The sequence below is a fragment of the Cydia splendana genome, chromosome 25, assembly GCF_910591565.1.
Source record: "Cydia splendana chromosome 25, ilCydSple1.2, whole genome shotgun sequence".
NCBI classification, from domain to species: Eukaryota; Metazoa; Arthropoda; class Insecta; order Lepidoptera; family Tortricidae; genus Cydia; species Cydia splendana.
The window spans coordinates 3,355,982-3,373,771 of NC_085984.1; the positions used below are offsets into that span (position 1 = coordinate 3,355,982).

The 17,790-nt window shown below is 37.3% G+C and overlaps 1 long non-coding RNA gene across 1 annotated transcript in view; it reads left to right on the forward strand.

The window, feature by feature from the left end:
- The first annotated feature begins 686 nt into the window (after window positions 1–686).
- LOC134802877 (uncharacterized) overlaps window positions 687–17,790 on the forward strand; it is a 28,994-nt gene continuing 11,890 nt past the window's right edge. Inside the window, exon 1 of the long non-coding RNA XR_010145881.1 lies at window positions 687–757. This is a non-coding gene — a long non-coding RNA (uncharacterized LOC134802877). The remainder of the gene's footprint in view (window positions 758–17,790) is intronic.

A 17,790-nucleotide genomic window follows, 5' to 3' on the forward strand; every position in this document is an offset into this window, starting at 1 on the left:
AGTCATTGCCGCGAATTCGTTCAGTTAGCAAATCGACGCGGCGCAAAACTGGCAAACCGATCCAAGTAAACCGCCAAATTGATCTCTTTAAGCCTATGCGAAATTGAACCTTACTACTTGAACCATAAGTTTCATTTTACTTTACCTGTAGATACCAAGTTTTGACTTGACTCGACTCAATAATGACGGCAAAGTGCATGCCAACATTTTTCTTCGTGGTTTGAAGTCGATTCGTGTACATTTTATGCCTCAATATGTCCGACGAAAGTGACGCAGCAACAAATCGGAAAGGGTGCGCTTAGAGCGGGTGAACGTATCTTAAGTCGATTTACGGAACACTCAAGTCGATTTAGTCGACTTCAGACCTAAATCGGTTTGAACCGATTTGTGAAGTCGAATCGTAACATCGCTAGTTGATTCTACAATTTTCTTTCATTCGCAGAAGCTAGCGGGTGCAAGTACGTGAATTTAAATTTATAATTTACAATACAGTAATAGTGTTAAATCATTATTTTACAATATCACAAGGCTTAAGATTAAATTCTAGTAGTGTTTTTAATTTAAATTCGTTGTTATATGTGAGAAAGAAAAATTGTATTTAGGTTATGTAAGGGTGCATTTAGGTGAATATTAGTGCCAGTGATTTTTAAATAGTGTTTAAAGATAGTGTTTGTTTTCTTTTTCAGCACACACACTGATTTAGACAATGAAAACGACTCAAATTGCCCAGTACGCCCTTCGACTCACCTATTCGCAGGTAAGTTTTTTTTTTACATTTTGGTATAGTAACTGTACCTTTAATTATGTAGGCACCTAATTTTCATTAGCCTTAATGAGCTAGGTCAAGTCAGCACTGTTGCACAGTAAATACCTAGGAAATTTAAATTGTTTATCTTCCTGAGACCCCTCGTATAAATTTTGGTACAAATTCCACAATCAATTTTGAACTTTTATTGTTTAACTAAACGTTCTAAATTCAACAAAAAAAAAAAACAACTGTGGTCTTTGCCCAGCAGTGGAACACAAAATAGGCTATTAAAAAAAATTGTTGTGTTAGTACAGTTGATTTCTTATCATTGTTAAGAAATACCAACCCAATCTAAGTGCTAGTAATTAGTATTATTTTTAGCATACCTAGGAAATACTCAATCGAGAATAGCGGGGTCTTATTTTTATTCCACATTTTATTTCCATTAGTCATAAAGGTGTTATTCATAAATGCGTTACTGACCTGAATTAGCTATAAATCGTTTGTCTTTATCTGTCAATTTGACTTATGTATTTGTAGGAAAGGGATACAAACATAACTTAACAAATTCAGGCTCGTAAAATTTTATGAATAAGGGGCTATTCATAAATTACGTCATTTCAAATTAGGGGGGGGGGGTCTGGACATCGGATGACGGTAGCATGAAGTAGGAGGAAATGGGGTCATTTGATGCATGATTTTTGGATGATTATAGGGGGGGGTCCAAAATCGTCAAAAATCGATGACGTAATTTATGGACAGCCCCTAAGGGAGTAAGAATAGTGTGGCGGATGTACCTGTCTGTACTGCATCAAAACAGATTTAGCCCGTAATATGTTTGAATTTAGAAGAAATTCGGAGACCATTAAAAATCAGTTCACACAGTGAAATGTCGGATTACAGAGTGTTTTGATGTGTAGAATTTGGGTTCCGTCTATTTGGCATAACTTCCGTGACCCGAAACGCATCTGGCATAACCTATTTGGCAGAAATATTTTTCGACGAATGTTAAATTTGCAGAAAGCTTCAGTTTGTATAATATGCAATAGCCGGAATGTTTCCAAGTCCGAATCTTAAATAGACTACTACTATCATGGCCGAATTTTGATACGAATAATTTTATTTTGCATTTGTTTAAATGTCCGAAATGTGATTTTCATAATCTGTTTAGCATAATAGGATTTAGGCGAATATTTACATCGAAGAAAACGTATTTAGATTCTTTCTATTTGGTATAACTTGTATGACCTAAAACCCGTCTGACATAAGCTACATTTGGCAGAATGTTTTTCGACGAATGTTAAAATTAAAGAAAGCGTCAGATTGTATAAAATCCAAGTCTAATTTATATTTAACAATGCATAAAAATCCTAAATATGTAGCTGACTGACTCATTAACGCAGAGCCGTCACTAAAAGCTCTGCCTACGTTTATAATTTGTAAAAAAAAACATTATTATTGTATTGTATTGTATACATATTTTTAGCTCATTTAAACAAACGAAAACAAACTGTTGCCAGAAAAGTGGGTTAGGTTAGGTTAAAACTGCGTCCCCCAAGAAAACGAACTGTTGTCTGAAAAGTGGGTTAGGTTAGGTTAGAACTGCGACCCCCAAGAAAACGAACTGTTGCCAGAAAAGTGGGTTAGGTTAGGTTAGAACTGCGACCCCACGAAAACAAACTGTTGCCAGAAAAGTGGGTTAGGTTAGGTTAGAACTGCGACCCCACGAAAACAAACTGTTGCCTGAAAAGTGGGTTAGGTTAGGTTAGAACTGCGACCCCACGAAAACAAACTGTTGCCAGAAAAGTGGGTTAGGTTAGGTTAAAACTGCGTCCCCCAAGAAAACGAACTGTTGTCTGAAGAGTGGGTTAGGTTAGGTTAGAACTGCGACCCCCAAGAAAACGAACTGTTGCCAGAAAAGTGGGTTAGGTTAGGTTAGAACTGCGACCCCACGAAAACAAGCTGTTGCCTGAAAAGTGGGTTAGGTTAGGTTAGAACTGGAACCCCACGAAAACGAACTGTTGCCTGAAAAGTGGGTTAGGTTAGGTTAAAACTGCGTCCCCCAAGAAAACGAACTGTTGTCTGAAAAGTGGGTTAGGGTAGGTTAGAACTGCGACCCCCACGAAAACGAACTGTTGCTAGAAAAGTGGGTTAGGTTAGGTTACAACTGCGACCCCACGAAAACAAACTGTTGCCTGAAAAGTGGGTTAGGTTAGGTTAGAACTGGAACTCCACGAAAACGAACTGTTGCCTGAAAAGTGGTTTAGGTTAGGTTAGATCTGCGACCCCACGAAAACAAACTGATGCCAGAAAAGTGGGTTCGGTTAGGTTATAACTGCGACCCCACGAAAACACACTGTTGCCTGAAAAGTGGGTTAGGTTAGGTTAGAACTGCGACCCCACGAAAACAAACTGTTGCCAGAAAAGTGGATTAGGTTAGGTTAAAACTGCGTCCCCCAAGAAAACGAACTGTTGTCTGAAAAGTGAGTTAGGTTAGGTTAGAACTGCGACCCCCAAGAAAACGAACTGTTGCCAGAAAAGTGGGTTAGGTTAGGTTAGAACTGCGACCCCACGAAAACAAACTGTTGTCTGAAAAGTGGGTTAGGTTAGGTTAGAACTGGAACCCCACGAAAACGAACTGTTGCCTGAAAAGTGGGTTAGGTTAGGTTAGAACTGCGACCCCACGAAAACAAACTGTTGCCAGAAAAGTGGGTTAGGTTAGGTTAGAACTGCGACCCCACGAAAACAAACTGTTGCCAGAAAAGTGGGCTAGGTTAGGTTAGAACTGCGACCCCACGAAAACAAACTGTTGCCTGAAAAGTGGGTTAGGTTAGGTTAGAACTACGACCCCACGAAAACAAACTGTTGCCTGAAAAGTGGGTTAGGTTAGGTTAGAACTGCGACCCCACGAAAACAAACTGTTGGCAGAAAAGGTCGTTAGGTTAGGTTAGAACTGTGACCCCACGAAAACAAACTGTTGCCAGAAATGAAATTATGAGAAAATAATAGTTGCGAATTGGGAAAAATTTGGCGAATTAATTTCCGCCAAAAAATATTCGGCCTACAACATATATGATTCTTGCAAGTATGCAAAATATTTCTATGCCATAAGATTTTATCCTTGTAGTACTTTATGCTTAATGGCGAATTATGCAAAAACAAATTATTACAAATAAAATTATGCGAAATGAAACAGATACCAGGTCTCGATTCGGACATTAAATTTATGCCAAAAGATACTTCGATCAATAAAAATTATGCGTAGAGTATGTATGCGCAACAATCCAGTACCAAGTGAGTTTATGCTAACAGTATGTTATGCCTATAGGTATTATGCACAATATAATTATTACAAAAAAAATTATGCCAAAGATAGGGGAACCGTAGAATTTTTCTATATAAAGCTTGTATTTCCCATACAAAACTAATAATATGGCAGTTCCAACAATCCATTAGAACCGGATTACTGAGCGCCTGCCAGTTATATTACTTAGCATAATCTAAATAATAAGACTCTCTTGTCGTTGTCTGGATGAGGTCACTCTTTAGCGATAAGACTGCCTGTTGTCTGCCTCTATCTGTAATCAACTCAAGCTGTATCTTTAACTGAGGTGTGCCAGTAAAAAGTCATCTTCTTCCTCGATTCCTTGTCTCCTCGATTTTGTGCACCAAGGCTCTCCATTCTGCACGATTTTCCGCCTTCCTAATAATAGGCGCCCGTGTAGATCCCTGGCAGGCCTTTTTTACAGTGTCCACCCAGCGGGTTGGTGTATGTCCACTACCCCGTCTTCCATCCACCATGCCAACCATAATGCGCTTTTCAAAGTTGTCCGCTCCCATCTGGCCACGTGTCCAAAGTAATTAACCCTCTGCGACTGATGTGCGGTCTATCAGACACCGCCAAATATTTTTTTTTTTTGCTATGTCGGCGTACGGCGTGATATATGATAGTTCTGTCTCGCTCATTACCTTCCTCAAACGACTCGCAGCATCGGACAGTGATGCCCGAGCGACAATGTGTTGCATGCATTGGGAGATATGAGCTGCGGGTGTCCCACAGACGTGAGCACAGCAATAAGTCCTGGGTCTGACAGACCTCACCTCATAAAAATATGTACTTGTTCAGACGTCACGTCACAAAAATAGTAATGTTTCTATAGTGTCTGAGAGACCTCACCACATAAACAATTATATTTTACATAGTTGATCGACGAAAATCCTTTAAAATAAGTACCAACTTCAGGACTGATTAGTGCCTTATTCTGTCTTTAGATTTTCTCTATTTTTTTTTTCAAAGTATAAATATAATGTTCAAAGGAAAATTAATGAAGTTACTTGAACCTGTTGATTGTTAAGTTTAGTTTTAAATTTTTTTGTTAGCCTAAGTACAAATTGTAAGAAACTGTGATCTCATTAAAATTTATTATATATTTCTTATGTATTTTATTTTAAACGTATTTTACAATTGAATTTATTAAATTATAAATGGATTGATTGTTATATAAAACAATAGTTACCATTTTGCCATTAGTTTATTTTTAATGAATTATCGAAAATGAGGTCTGATAGACACCACATCAGTAGAATCTCTCTAAAAAAGTCACCACAGTTGCAGAGGGTTAAGGATCCACTGGAATATATTATGCTAAGTGCACTTTGATCCTTTTTGATATCATATCATTAGCACTCTTGCTATATTTACTATTATATAGTAATTTTGTAGTGTTAACACTTTTAAACATTTGGACATGTATAATGTCAGGCTCGAAGCTCCAATGATAATGACTCCAGCTTTCAGGCCCGAAGTATCCAAATACTTAATAAAAATCATTTGTCTCCAATAGTCATATTCTTAAAATTTGGAATATAAATGTATACACGGAAATCCATGCCTAAAGGGTTCTTTCTTACTTACTTACTCCTCTGGCGCAGCGACCCAAGGTGTGTCTTGGCCTCCAAGTCCTCCAACATGACATGACTGCTCGCCACTGATCCCGGTCCTGTGCAGTTTCTCATTTCTTCTTACATTTATTTATTTATTTAAATTAAACATTATTGCATGATAAAAAATTGTACAAATGGCGGACCTAAAGCATTATCTACCAGTCAACCATTGGGTCAAACAAAATCTTGAAGTTATATTAATGAGCACAAGGACTTTTAATCTCGGAATGCCACATATCCTTACTTTGCTATTTAGTTCAACAAAGTGACAATTTTATGTAACACTAGCTTCTGCTGCGACTTTATCCGTGGTATGATTATGATAATGTTTGATAAAAACTATTCCATGTCCTTGCCTGAGCCTACAACTGTTTACATACCAAATTTCATCTAAATTGGTTCAGCAATTTAAGCTTGAAAAGGCAACAGACAGATCAAGTTAATTTTGCGTTTATAATATTAGTTGGGAACAGTTGGAAATGAACTAGGTATTAAATAAAAATATCTGTACAACTCCATTTTTTTGAGACAGACATAGTCATAGGGGGTTACAAGTGTTTACAAAGCCCAAGTTTGTACTGACAATCAATGTCCAGTAAAAATTGTTATGACTGGATTTATATTGACAATACACAACGTCTAGTCAAAACTGTTATGACTGGACAGTGGACAGTGTCAATAATAAAGGCCAGTCCAGATGGGATGATCAAATCAACCGATTTGATCAGAAAAGAAATTGACGTCAATCTCCAATTTAATCACCAATTTTAGATTTATGGTGATATTAGAGAGCTCTAAATAAAAAAATTGCACCCAACGCGAATACTAGCGTCACAAATTGGTGAAATTGGTATTCTTGCGTCCGCAACAACTTTTTGCGAAGACATAAAGCTTTTTCCTATCGACATTTGCTGATTCCGCGTCGACATGTGTGGGGGAACCCTAAATCTAACTGGCGTAAGTCAAGATCCAGTAATTTGATTAAATCACGTTGCATATAACACGCTCCACACGAGACGTGCAGAAACGTGATACCCCACAATAGCGTGCGTTACCTGCATAAAACATTGAAGTTGGCATTGTATTTTTTTTAGCATTAGAAAGAACTCCACAGAAGCAAGCGTGCAGTTTTTATCAGGCTCTTTAATTGTTAATAATTATTGAATTATCTAATGTAGCATGGTCAATACATATAATTTACTTCAAATTATTACCGCTAAAAGTGCCGGATTTGGAACCACAAGCTTACTTCTGCGAAGTTCTTTCTAATGCTAAAAGAAACGGACTATAGTTAGGGTTGTCAACTTTTTTTTGGTGGAATATAGTATTTTCCAAAATAAGGCATAAAAATATAGTACATTCCAAAAAAATATAGTAGTACTTTCAGATAAAATACTAAACATGAGTGTAATATACGTTTGATCGGAAATATAGTATTTTAGCGTACTATATATTTTTCCAAAAGTATATAGTACAGTTGGCCAAAATATAGTACAATACTATATAATATAGTACGGTTGGCAACCCTAATTGTAGTCTACTTGAGGGCTTTTAGAGAAAATTGCATATTTATATTATTTATTATAAAGCTAATAAAGTAGTAGTAGTAAAATACTTTATTGTACAAAAAGAAACATAAAACATGAAAGAACACACATCATTAGTACAAAGGCGAACTTATCCCTTTCAGGGATCTCTTCCAGTAAAACAACTTCATTGATGTTTTATAAAGTACAAGGTAGGGTTCACACAATTCTGAAAATATTTAATTTAGAAAATTATCTAAACTTCTACCAAATCACCTTTTAAATTTTGGTTTATTCATAGCAAGGTGTCTACATCTAACATCTAAAATTAAAATGTCGTTATCTTGTATTAATTAAATAATACTATTAGAAGTACATACCTAAGTTAATATCGACTTGAAAGATTTTATTACATTGTTTTTTACAATAAGTGTGTTAATAAAAAATACAGCAGCCATTACAAAAACAATTATAGATTAATTTAAATACCACTGATATATTAATCTCGCACGTCAATATAGTTCACATATAAATAGAGAGGTCAATCCACCGAGGCGGCACGCGTCAGTCACGGACATGGCTGATAAGTGATAACTGATAAAATAATAGACGCCAGCAATGTATACTTACTCTGTATCTTTAGGTATTTAAATAAAAGTAAAAAAAAATAATTTGTACATTTTCGGGTCGTTTTAACATTTATTGGTTAACCAACCAATACAGTTTCTGGACACGACTTTAATAAATAACACAATTTATTAGAAAGTGTGAAGAAAACCATTACAAACCTCAAGGGACTGATATATTAGTATTAATGACTGATAACATTATCTTTAAAGTTCAGCAAATTAATAGACTATTTCTCTTTTGTACACAAAGTAATATACGTAAACATCGCTCTATTACAATGAGATATGGTGCAAACTCGATAGATCCTTGTCACCGACCTCAGGATTTGTATTTTGTGCAATAAAGATTAGCTGTTATCCATACCGGATAGAAGCGCCAATCTATTTATGAAACTTATCGTATTTATCGAGCGATCATCGATCGAAGATAGATAGCCAGGTGTGGTAACACCCACAGACCTGTATTGTTCTGTGGTAACACCTACAGGCTTAGAGGATATAACCAAACGAGTAGCCATTAACAGGCGTTCCCCTCTGCCGAAAATAAGCGGCCAATGGTTATACACAATGTATGGATTGGCGTTTATCTGACATGACTATTTTTACGTTACTTATACATTTGACGTGCCCCTCCCCCGCAAAAATCCCACAGGGGCGGTCCACTTCCACAAAAGGGTACCTTAAGAGTATAAAGGGGCCCACAGATTACCAGTTCGCCGGACGATATCAGCCTGTCAGTTAATCGCAAAAGGTGACACTGGTGACAGCTCCGAACAACTGGTAATCTGTGGGCCCCTTAAAGGGGACTTGACGCGTATGGCAGCTTTGATAACTTGCAGAAATCTGTATTATGTTATATTATACCGTTGAATTTAAAGCTAATGTTATAAATAATAATAAATAAATAAATAATAAATATTATAGGACATTCTTACACAGATTGACCAAGTCCCCCAGTAAGCTCAAGAAGGCTTGTGTTGAGGGTACTCAGACAACGATATATATATAATATATAAATACTTAAATACATAGAAAACAACCATGACTCAGGAACAAATATCTGTGTCATCACACAAATAAATGCCCTTACTGGGATTCGAACCCAGGACCATCGGCTTCACAGGCAGGGTCACTACCCACTAGGCCAGACCGGTCGTCATCAAACGTTATCATGCCAAATATCGGCTTCCGTGTTCGCGCAAAAATAGGATTACCTGCCTTGTATTACGTAAATAATTTATAATCTGTATCTTTAGGTATTTAAATAAAAGTAAACAACATCTACCCTCAAGTGGCTCCTTAAGCCAGTTGAGGGTATAGATTAAAACATTACATGATCAAATAATGTAGGTTAAAGTCAGGTCGTTCAGTGACAGATCCAGGTGGTTTTGTATTTGGTTGGTTAAACAATAAATGTTATAACTACCCGAAAATGTACAAATTATTTGTTTTCTTTTATTTAAATACCTAAAGATACAGAGTAGTTCACGTTACTATTCACCAACCAATACGCATACTATTTTAACCAATATGCATTCACAATAATCAATAACGCGATTATAACGTCGAGTGACGTAAAAAATCGTAATTTCACCCACGCCCCACGCGTGCTCCGTTCCACGAAATTGTGACGTTAATAAAATCCACACGTCACTGCACTTTCGTGACTGTTTCGTGACTGTGACGATATCAGACGTAATGGGTGACTCACGGTTACCAGAAATACATTAGCTTTTCCAGTTAGATTTAATCGATTTGCATACATTTACAATTACATATATGTTTACTTCCTAATCTTAATAACTTAATAACTAAATTTGTTAAATGTCAAAAAGTATAGCCATCTATTCGAGAGTAGGCGAAAGTTATCGCGCCATCGCTCGAAAAGATGCGTGCGATCAATAATCCTCTATTTCAAATTCTCTTTGGTCAAGGTTTATGATAGAATGATGGAGTTTCTAATTAAAGTGTCATTTAATATGATACAATCATCACAAATTGCATACACAATGACATGACGCATAACAAAGTGCAAAGTCTATTAATATACGCAATAAATTATGACAGACAAACAGTCAAATAGATTTGACCGTGAACTTGTAAATTCATTATCATCCGTCACATCGAGAGCGTTATCAATTGCTGTGTCCACAGTCCATTTATTTTTACACTAAAGCGCAATTTAAACGGGACTAACAACTAACAAGTAAACATTGACTCTATGTATCGTCATTAATTTCATTATTTATCGATCCAGCCGGCGCAGCATGGTTCCATTTTTATCGCCTGTCACTATGCCCGTCACTCTCGCACTCACATACTAGTTAGAACGTGACAGGCATGGTGACAAGCGATAAAAATGCGACCGTGCTACCGCCGCAGAAATGCCGCAGGCGTATTATGGATGGCTTTATCCACGTGATAAAATAACTGTCACTTTTTAACACCGCGGGATAGAAAGTGACATGTATACCGTTGTATCACGCTGTCACGTAGACAAGAACGACCATCATATCCGTGCTGCAGCGGTATCATGGTCGCGTTTACTTGTTAGAACGGTACAGACATGGTGACAAATGATAAAGAGCCGGCCATCTTAGCCCTTCTGGAATTTGTCAGGTGTCAATTGTCTAGTTTGTGGAATAGGCGCTAGATCTTCGAGCTGGGGGCCGATTTCGTGTATTTCGTTCAATAATATCTCCACTATTAGGCATTTAAATTATACTAATAGAATTGAAAACGAGTGGTCAATACCAACTAGGGCTCGCAATTTGATATCCGGATAACCGTTTTATCCGGGTATCTGTCCAATTTACTATCCGGATTTAGTAGAGGTTGATATCCGGATAAAACAAATAATTCGAATACCATTTATGACAAAAATATCATTCAAATTTTTAAGAAAACTTTCAAAAACGTTGAAAATTATAACGTAAACGATGTCGGTTGATTTATTTTTATTTGTTTAGATAATTTTTTATGGTATAAAAACTGATTATTTAAGTATTTCTCCTTGATTGTCGTCTACTCCCTTATTTTTTTTAATATTTGGGAACAATCTTATAATATGCAGATCGACCTAGCTCCGTAAAACGACAAAGTAACTTTGAATGTACTTGTACCGTGTTCCTGTCAGACGCGCTGCGCTGGATTATTGTTAGCGTCTGAATACATTATTAATAACGTGCGAAAAGAACTAAAATGGGTCCAACGGAGGAGAACTTCGGTTGATATTGAACTGCCGATCGAGATGCAGTACGAGTAGCTGTTTAGCAGATATGATAGGAAAGTTTTAGCGTTTCTGCATTTGAATAAATCTGTAATGAAAGCCTTGATTGACCTTAAACGCAATGTTTCAGCAGTTAGAAGACGTAATCGATTCTCTAAATATTATCAAAACCACGGCCAGTAAGACCATATGTCAATAAGACGCCGACGACGACGATTTCTTAACTGAAGAAGAGTTTGACCATAATTATATAATTCATGGTTTAAAACTTTAATTAATTAAACGTCAAATATGTTGTGATCATCTGAAGTCACTTAAGAAATGAATTTCGCAGCGCAGGGTGCCAATATTAAGCGGAGGGTTGAAGTATCACCATAAACTATACAGGGTGTCCCTAGCCATTGGACAAAGCCGAAATGTACATATGCATTAGGGTATTTAGAACCAGTATACAAAGTATCATAACAATCGGTGTAGCGGTTACGAAGAAATTAACAAATTACGATTTTTTTTACTTTGGAGCAACCTGTATGTGTAAGTAGCTCCTGAGGTAATAAATAGTATGAAACCTTCTTCGACCGTTTTGATTATCTTTTTTATTTATGACATTAATAAGATTCTGACTTTTGACAAATGTCATCATTGCCGCACATTTTCAAACAAATTGTCAAAAGCACTGCCAATGATTAATACAGAATGTTTCTTTTTGTTGTCGATTATTGGAAATAACTTTTGTTTAAAAATTTATTTTTTTATCTTTTGTTCTAATTAAAAAAATATTGCCGTTAGAGCATTTCTTAGAAGTAACCCTACGTGGGATTTCAGGGTTTGTCCAATTGCTAAGGTCACCCTGTATATTGTTAAAAAATAAAATTTGCCGAAGGTTGATTGTCATGTCACAGTAAAGTTTCAGAGAAAAAAATTTGCAAGTGAAATTCGGTCAATAAAATTTTGACGAAAAGGTAGAACTCCTAAAAATACCTTAGAATTTGCTGTTACGCAACCTTTTATACGTAAACTTTGATTCTATTACATTTTTTATAAAGTTCGTGTGAGTTTTGTTAAATAAAAAGCAAGTATACGAAATATCCGTTTTATCCGGATAGTAAAATTATAAATATTCGAAATATCCGGATACAAAAAATGGACGGACAATGCCCTAATACCAACAGATTCCATATTTCTATCGCTCGTATAAAAAAAAATGCATTTCGCCGTTTTTCACCGATTTTCGAGTGGCGAAATCGAGCGATCCAAATTCAAAAATCGCTTCCCTGGCGGCTGTCTCCTTGGGGGCCTTCGACGCGAATCATACACACGTGGCTATAAATAGTGTACTTTAGGAAGCACTACAACGGGAAGGGCCTTGTAAAAACTGCATTGCGAATACATGACTTCCGGCTTCCTGCAAACAGATTTATGTTTGACTCTATTTGATAAATGTTTCGTATTCACCTTAGCCTGAGTAAATCGTGAAAAAGCATTGTGATAATGCAAAATGATGAGACTAACTTGTTTTTTGTTGTATTTATAACACCTTGTGTGTCAATCAGATAAGCTCGCTCATTAACTGCGCAGTGCGACGTCAGTGTACAGATTTAGACATGTTTACTGACTGAATACCATCGGTACTTTGGCGCCACATGTCTTTAATTAGGCCTCAAAGTCAAGGGCATGCGCAAAAATCTCAAGATGATCGTTATGATATATAGTCCGGTGGCCGGCTGCATGAAACAAACCTCATCAAAAAATAGAATATACCTACCCTGTAGAGGTACCTGACATTTAGTAGCATCCAACGCACTTGGTCGGCCTAGGCTTAACCTGGCAGATTTTGTACAAATGGCAAAAACGTTGGACAAAAATTCATCAAAAAAAACCTCATCGAAAAATAGAATGAAACTTGTATGGTAGGATACCTGACCTTGAGGACAGTAAAAAAAAATTGGTCGGCCTCACCTTAGCCTGGCAGTTTTTGCAGTCCGACCAGATTTATTGGGTCACGTGAGAGCTACAATTTACCTCATCGAAAAATAGAATGAAACAAACGGATTATAATAGCTAAAATAAGCCTGTTGACGTATGTCTTGGTCGGCCTCACCTTAACCTGGCAGTTTTTGCAGTCCGACCAAATTTATAAAAAAATCATCAAAATTTTTTTATCGAAAAATCGTATGAAACTGGTATGGTACGATGGCTGCCTTTGAGGACAGTAAAAAAAAAGTGGTCGGTCAAATCCTGTGTTGGCAGGTTCCTGTGTCCGACCAAATTTGTGGTACCACGTGAGAGCTACAATTTTACCTCATCGAAAAATAGAATGAAACAAACAGATTATAATAGCTAAAATAAGCCTGTTGACGTATATCTTGGTCGGCCTCACCTTAACCTGGCAGTTTTTGCAGTCCGACCAAATTTATAAAAAAAACATCAAAAATTTTTTATCGAAAAATCGTATGAAACTTGTATGGTACGATAGCTGCCTTTGAGGACAGTAAAAAAAAAGTGGTTGGCCAAATCCTGTGTTGGCAGGTTCCTGTGTCCGACCAATTTTGTGGTACCACGTGACAGCTACAATTTACCTCATCGAAAAATAGAATGAAACAAACGGATTATAATAGCTAAAATAAGCCTGTTGACGTATGTCTTGGTCGGCCTCACCTTAACCTGGCAGTTTTTGCAGTCCGACCAAATTTATAAAAAAAACATCAAAAATTTTTTATAGAAAAATCGTATGAAACTTGTATGGTACGATAGCTGCCTTTGAGGACAGTAAAAAAAAAGTGGTCGGCCAAATCCTGTGTTGGCAGGTTCCTGTGTCCGTCCAATTTTGTGGTACCACGTGAGAGCTACAATTTACCTCATCGAAAAATAGAATGAAACAAACGGATTATAATAGCTAAAATAAGCCTGTTGACGTATGTCTTGGTCGGCCTCACCTTAACCTGGCAGTTTTTGCAGTCCGACCAAATTTATAAAAAAATCATCAAAATTTTTTTTATCGTAAAATTGTATGAAAATTGTATGGTACGATAGCTGCCTTTGAGGACAGTAAAAAAAAAGTGGTCGGCCAAATCCTGTGTTGGCAGGTTCCTGTGTCCGACCAGTTTTGTGGTACCACGTGAGAGCTACAATTTACCTCATCGAAAAATAGAATGTAACAAACGGATTATAATACCTAAAATAAACCTGTTGACGTATGGCTTGGTCGGCCTCACCGTAGCCTGGCAGTTTTTGCAGTCCGACCAAATTTGTGGTACCATGTGACAGCTACAATTTACCTCATCGAAAATAGGATGAAAAAAAAACGGATTATAATAGCTAAAATAAACCTGTTGACGTATGGCTTGTTACGGACGGCTTTCATAAATTCAATGTGGCAGTGTGCGGCAGAATCCACTTGCATCAAATTTGATGCAACACATTGTGGCTGGACATTAAGAGATGAAATGTATAAGATCAAATGGTTTGAAGGACACATAACGCCTTTGCGAGTCGAAGAAATAACAATAGATAAGTCGGAGTCTGGGGAAAGTTCGTCAGACTTCGACTCCGAAGATGATTATGATTAACAGTAATTATTAACAATAAAAGGGTTATTCCCACTAGTTACCACCAAGTTCTTATCAGTGGTAACTACTGAGAATTACCACCAACTCGGTTTGGTGGTACCTACTGGGAATTTTTATTCCCAGTAGTTACCACTGGTAAAAGGTGGGAATTTATTTTCTACAAACCGAGCTTCGAAGGAGAAATGCTACAGTTGATGGAAAAAAAGCTGATTTGATGCAAAGATAATCACTTAATATATGTGAGGTTATCTTGTGTATTTTACCGTTTATTAAAATTTTGGAAGGCTCACGTGCAGTTTTTCCTCTTATATTACAAGTGTTCGATTGAAAACTAAGCTTTGGTGTATACCTGGATCACCTGCATGTACAAGAAGGCGTTTCATATACGCCCGCCCATCAGATAGGTACACAAAGTCATGATGCGTATGGAATACAGCATGTGTGGCCAAGCCATTATGCCCTAAATGATGTACTACTTCGTTAAAACTTAGCTTACCTGTGTATTTACTCTTTCCAAAATATTTATCTTCCTTAAAATGCAGCCTACACAAACGGTCTTTGTCATTTGCCTTAGTTTTTGGTACTCAAAGCTTTTTCTCACCGATTTATGCATATCGGGTCCTTGGGAAAAAAGGGAGATCCTATAGGTATATTTCCACAATTTGTCGCACACTATTGCAGTATTGTGGAGAAAAAAAAACATACAACCGAATTGATAACCTCCTCCTTTGGGATTTGGAAGTCGGTTAAAAAAGGAGAATGTTTACAATTTATTGGAAACAATGTATGTGATTTGACAGTGACAGCAACTCCACTATGGAGGCGCCACCTGGCGTGATAAAATGTCAGTTATGCCTCCTCATTCTATCTGTAGTGGAAAAGTAGGATATACGATTCAAAACTTGTCAAAAATCGATGAAAACCTTTTTATTTTTGACATCTGTGAGACATCATCTCAACGTAAGTGTTACTCTGAAACCACGTCAGTAGTTAGAAAACGTTATTTAGATATTAGATAGACTTATGAATAAAATTTGAAGTGAATGTTTTCTTTTTTTTTAAAGCCCTCTAAGACCTCCATGGACTCATTTTACTTATGACTTTTTTCAGTTAGCATTATTAAGTTAAGTTCAAGCTGCGAAGAAACCATATTTTCAATATAGAAATTATTATTCTTTATAAATGTGGTCGGACTGCAAAAACTGCCTGGCTAAGGTGAGGCCGACCAAGACATACGTCAACAGGCTTATTTTAGCTATTATAATCCGTTTGTTTCATTCTATTTTTCGATGAGGTAAATTGTAGCTCTCACGTGGTACCACAAAATTGGTCGGACACAGGAACCTGCCAACACAGGATTTGGCCGACCACTTTTTTTTTACTGTCCTCAAAGGCAGCTATTGTACCATACAAGTTTCATACGATTTTTCGATAAAAAATTTTTGATGATTTTTGTATAAATTTGGTCGGACTGCAAAAACTGCCAGGTTAAGGTGAGGCCGACCAAGACATACGTCAACAGGCTTATTTTAGCTATTATAATCCGTTTGTTTCATTCTATTTTTCGATGAGGTAAATTGTAGCTCTCACGTGGTACCACAAAATTGGTCGGACACAGGAACCTGCCAACACAGGATTCGGCCAACCACTTTTTTTTTTACTGTCCTCAAAGGCAGCTATCGTACCATACAAGTTTCATACGATTTTTCGATAAAAATATTTTGATGTTTTTTTTATAAATTTGGTCGGACTGCAAAAACTGCCAGGTTAAGGTGAGGCCGACCAAGACATACGTCAACAGGCTTATTTTAGCTATTATAATCCGTTTGTTTCATTCTATTTTTCGATGAGGTAAAATTGTAGCTCTCACGTGGTACCACAAATTTGGTCGGACACAGGAACCTGCCAACACAGGATTTGGCCGACCACTTTTTTTTTACTGTCCTCAAAGGCAGCCATCGTACCATACCAGTTTCATACGATTTTTCGATAAAAAAATTTTGATGATTTTTTTATAAATTTGGTCGGACTGCAAAAACTGCCAGGTTAAGGTGAGGCCGACCAAGATATACGTCAACAGGCTTATTTTAGCTATTATAATCCGTTTGTTTCATTCTATTTTTCGATGAGGTAAAATTGTAGCTCTCACGTGGTACCACAAATTTGGTCGGACACAGGAACCTGCCAACACAGGATTTGACCGACCACTTTTTTTTTACTGTCCTCAAAGGCAGCCATCGTACCATACCAGTTTCATACGATTTTTCGATAAAAAATTTTTGATGATTTTTTTATAAATTTGGTCGGACTGCAAAAACTGCCAGGTTAAGGTGAGGCCGACCAAGACATACGTCAACAGGCTTATTTTAGCTATTATAATCCGTTTGTTTCATTCTATTTTTCGATGAGGTAAATTGTAGCTCTCACGTGACCCAATAAATCTGGTCGGACTGCAAAAACTGCCAGGCTAAGGTGAGGCCGACCAATTTTTTTTTACTGTCCTCAAGGTCAGGTATCCTACCATACAAGTTTCATTCTATTTTTCGATGAGGTTTTTTTTGATGAATTTTTGTCCAACGTTTTTGCCATTTGTACAAAATCTGCCAGGTTAAGCCTAGGCCGACCAAGTGCGTTGGATGCTACTAAATGTCAGGTACCTCTACAGGGTAGGTATATTCTATTTTTTGATGAGGTTTGTTTCATGCAGCCGGCCACCGGACTAATAGGGTATCGACCGGCCTTAGGGCCGATACAGATGGACTGCAATTTGTATGGGAACTGCACGCCGAATGCACGTCAACTGCAACGTCGGCGTGCCGTTCCCATACAAGTTTCAGTCGAGTTGCTGTCCGTCTGTACCGGCCCTTTAGAGTACTTAATCAGAGATCAGAAATAATCAGAACTCCGCAGAAATACACAAGTGGACCAGCCAAGATCACAATCGTTTACATTAACAAATTAAATCTTATAGGAAGCGCATTGATGCCTTTGAAATGTGATGCTGGCGGAAAATGCTAGGCATATCTTGGACCGAACACCGGACCAACGCCTCTGACCACTCACTCAAGGAGCTCGGAGTAACCACCAGGCTCTCAACCACATGTCTCCGGAGAGTTATTGAATTCTTCGGAAACATAGCCAGGAA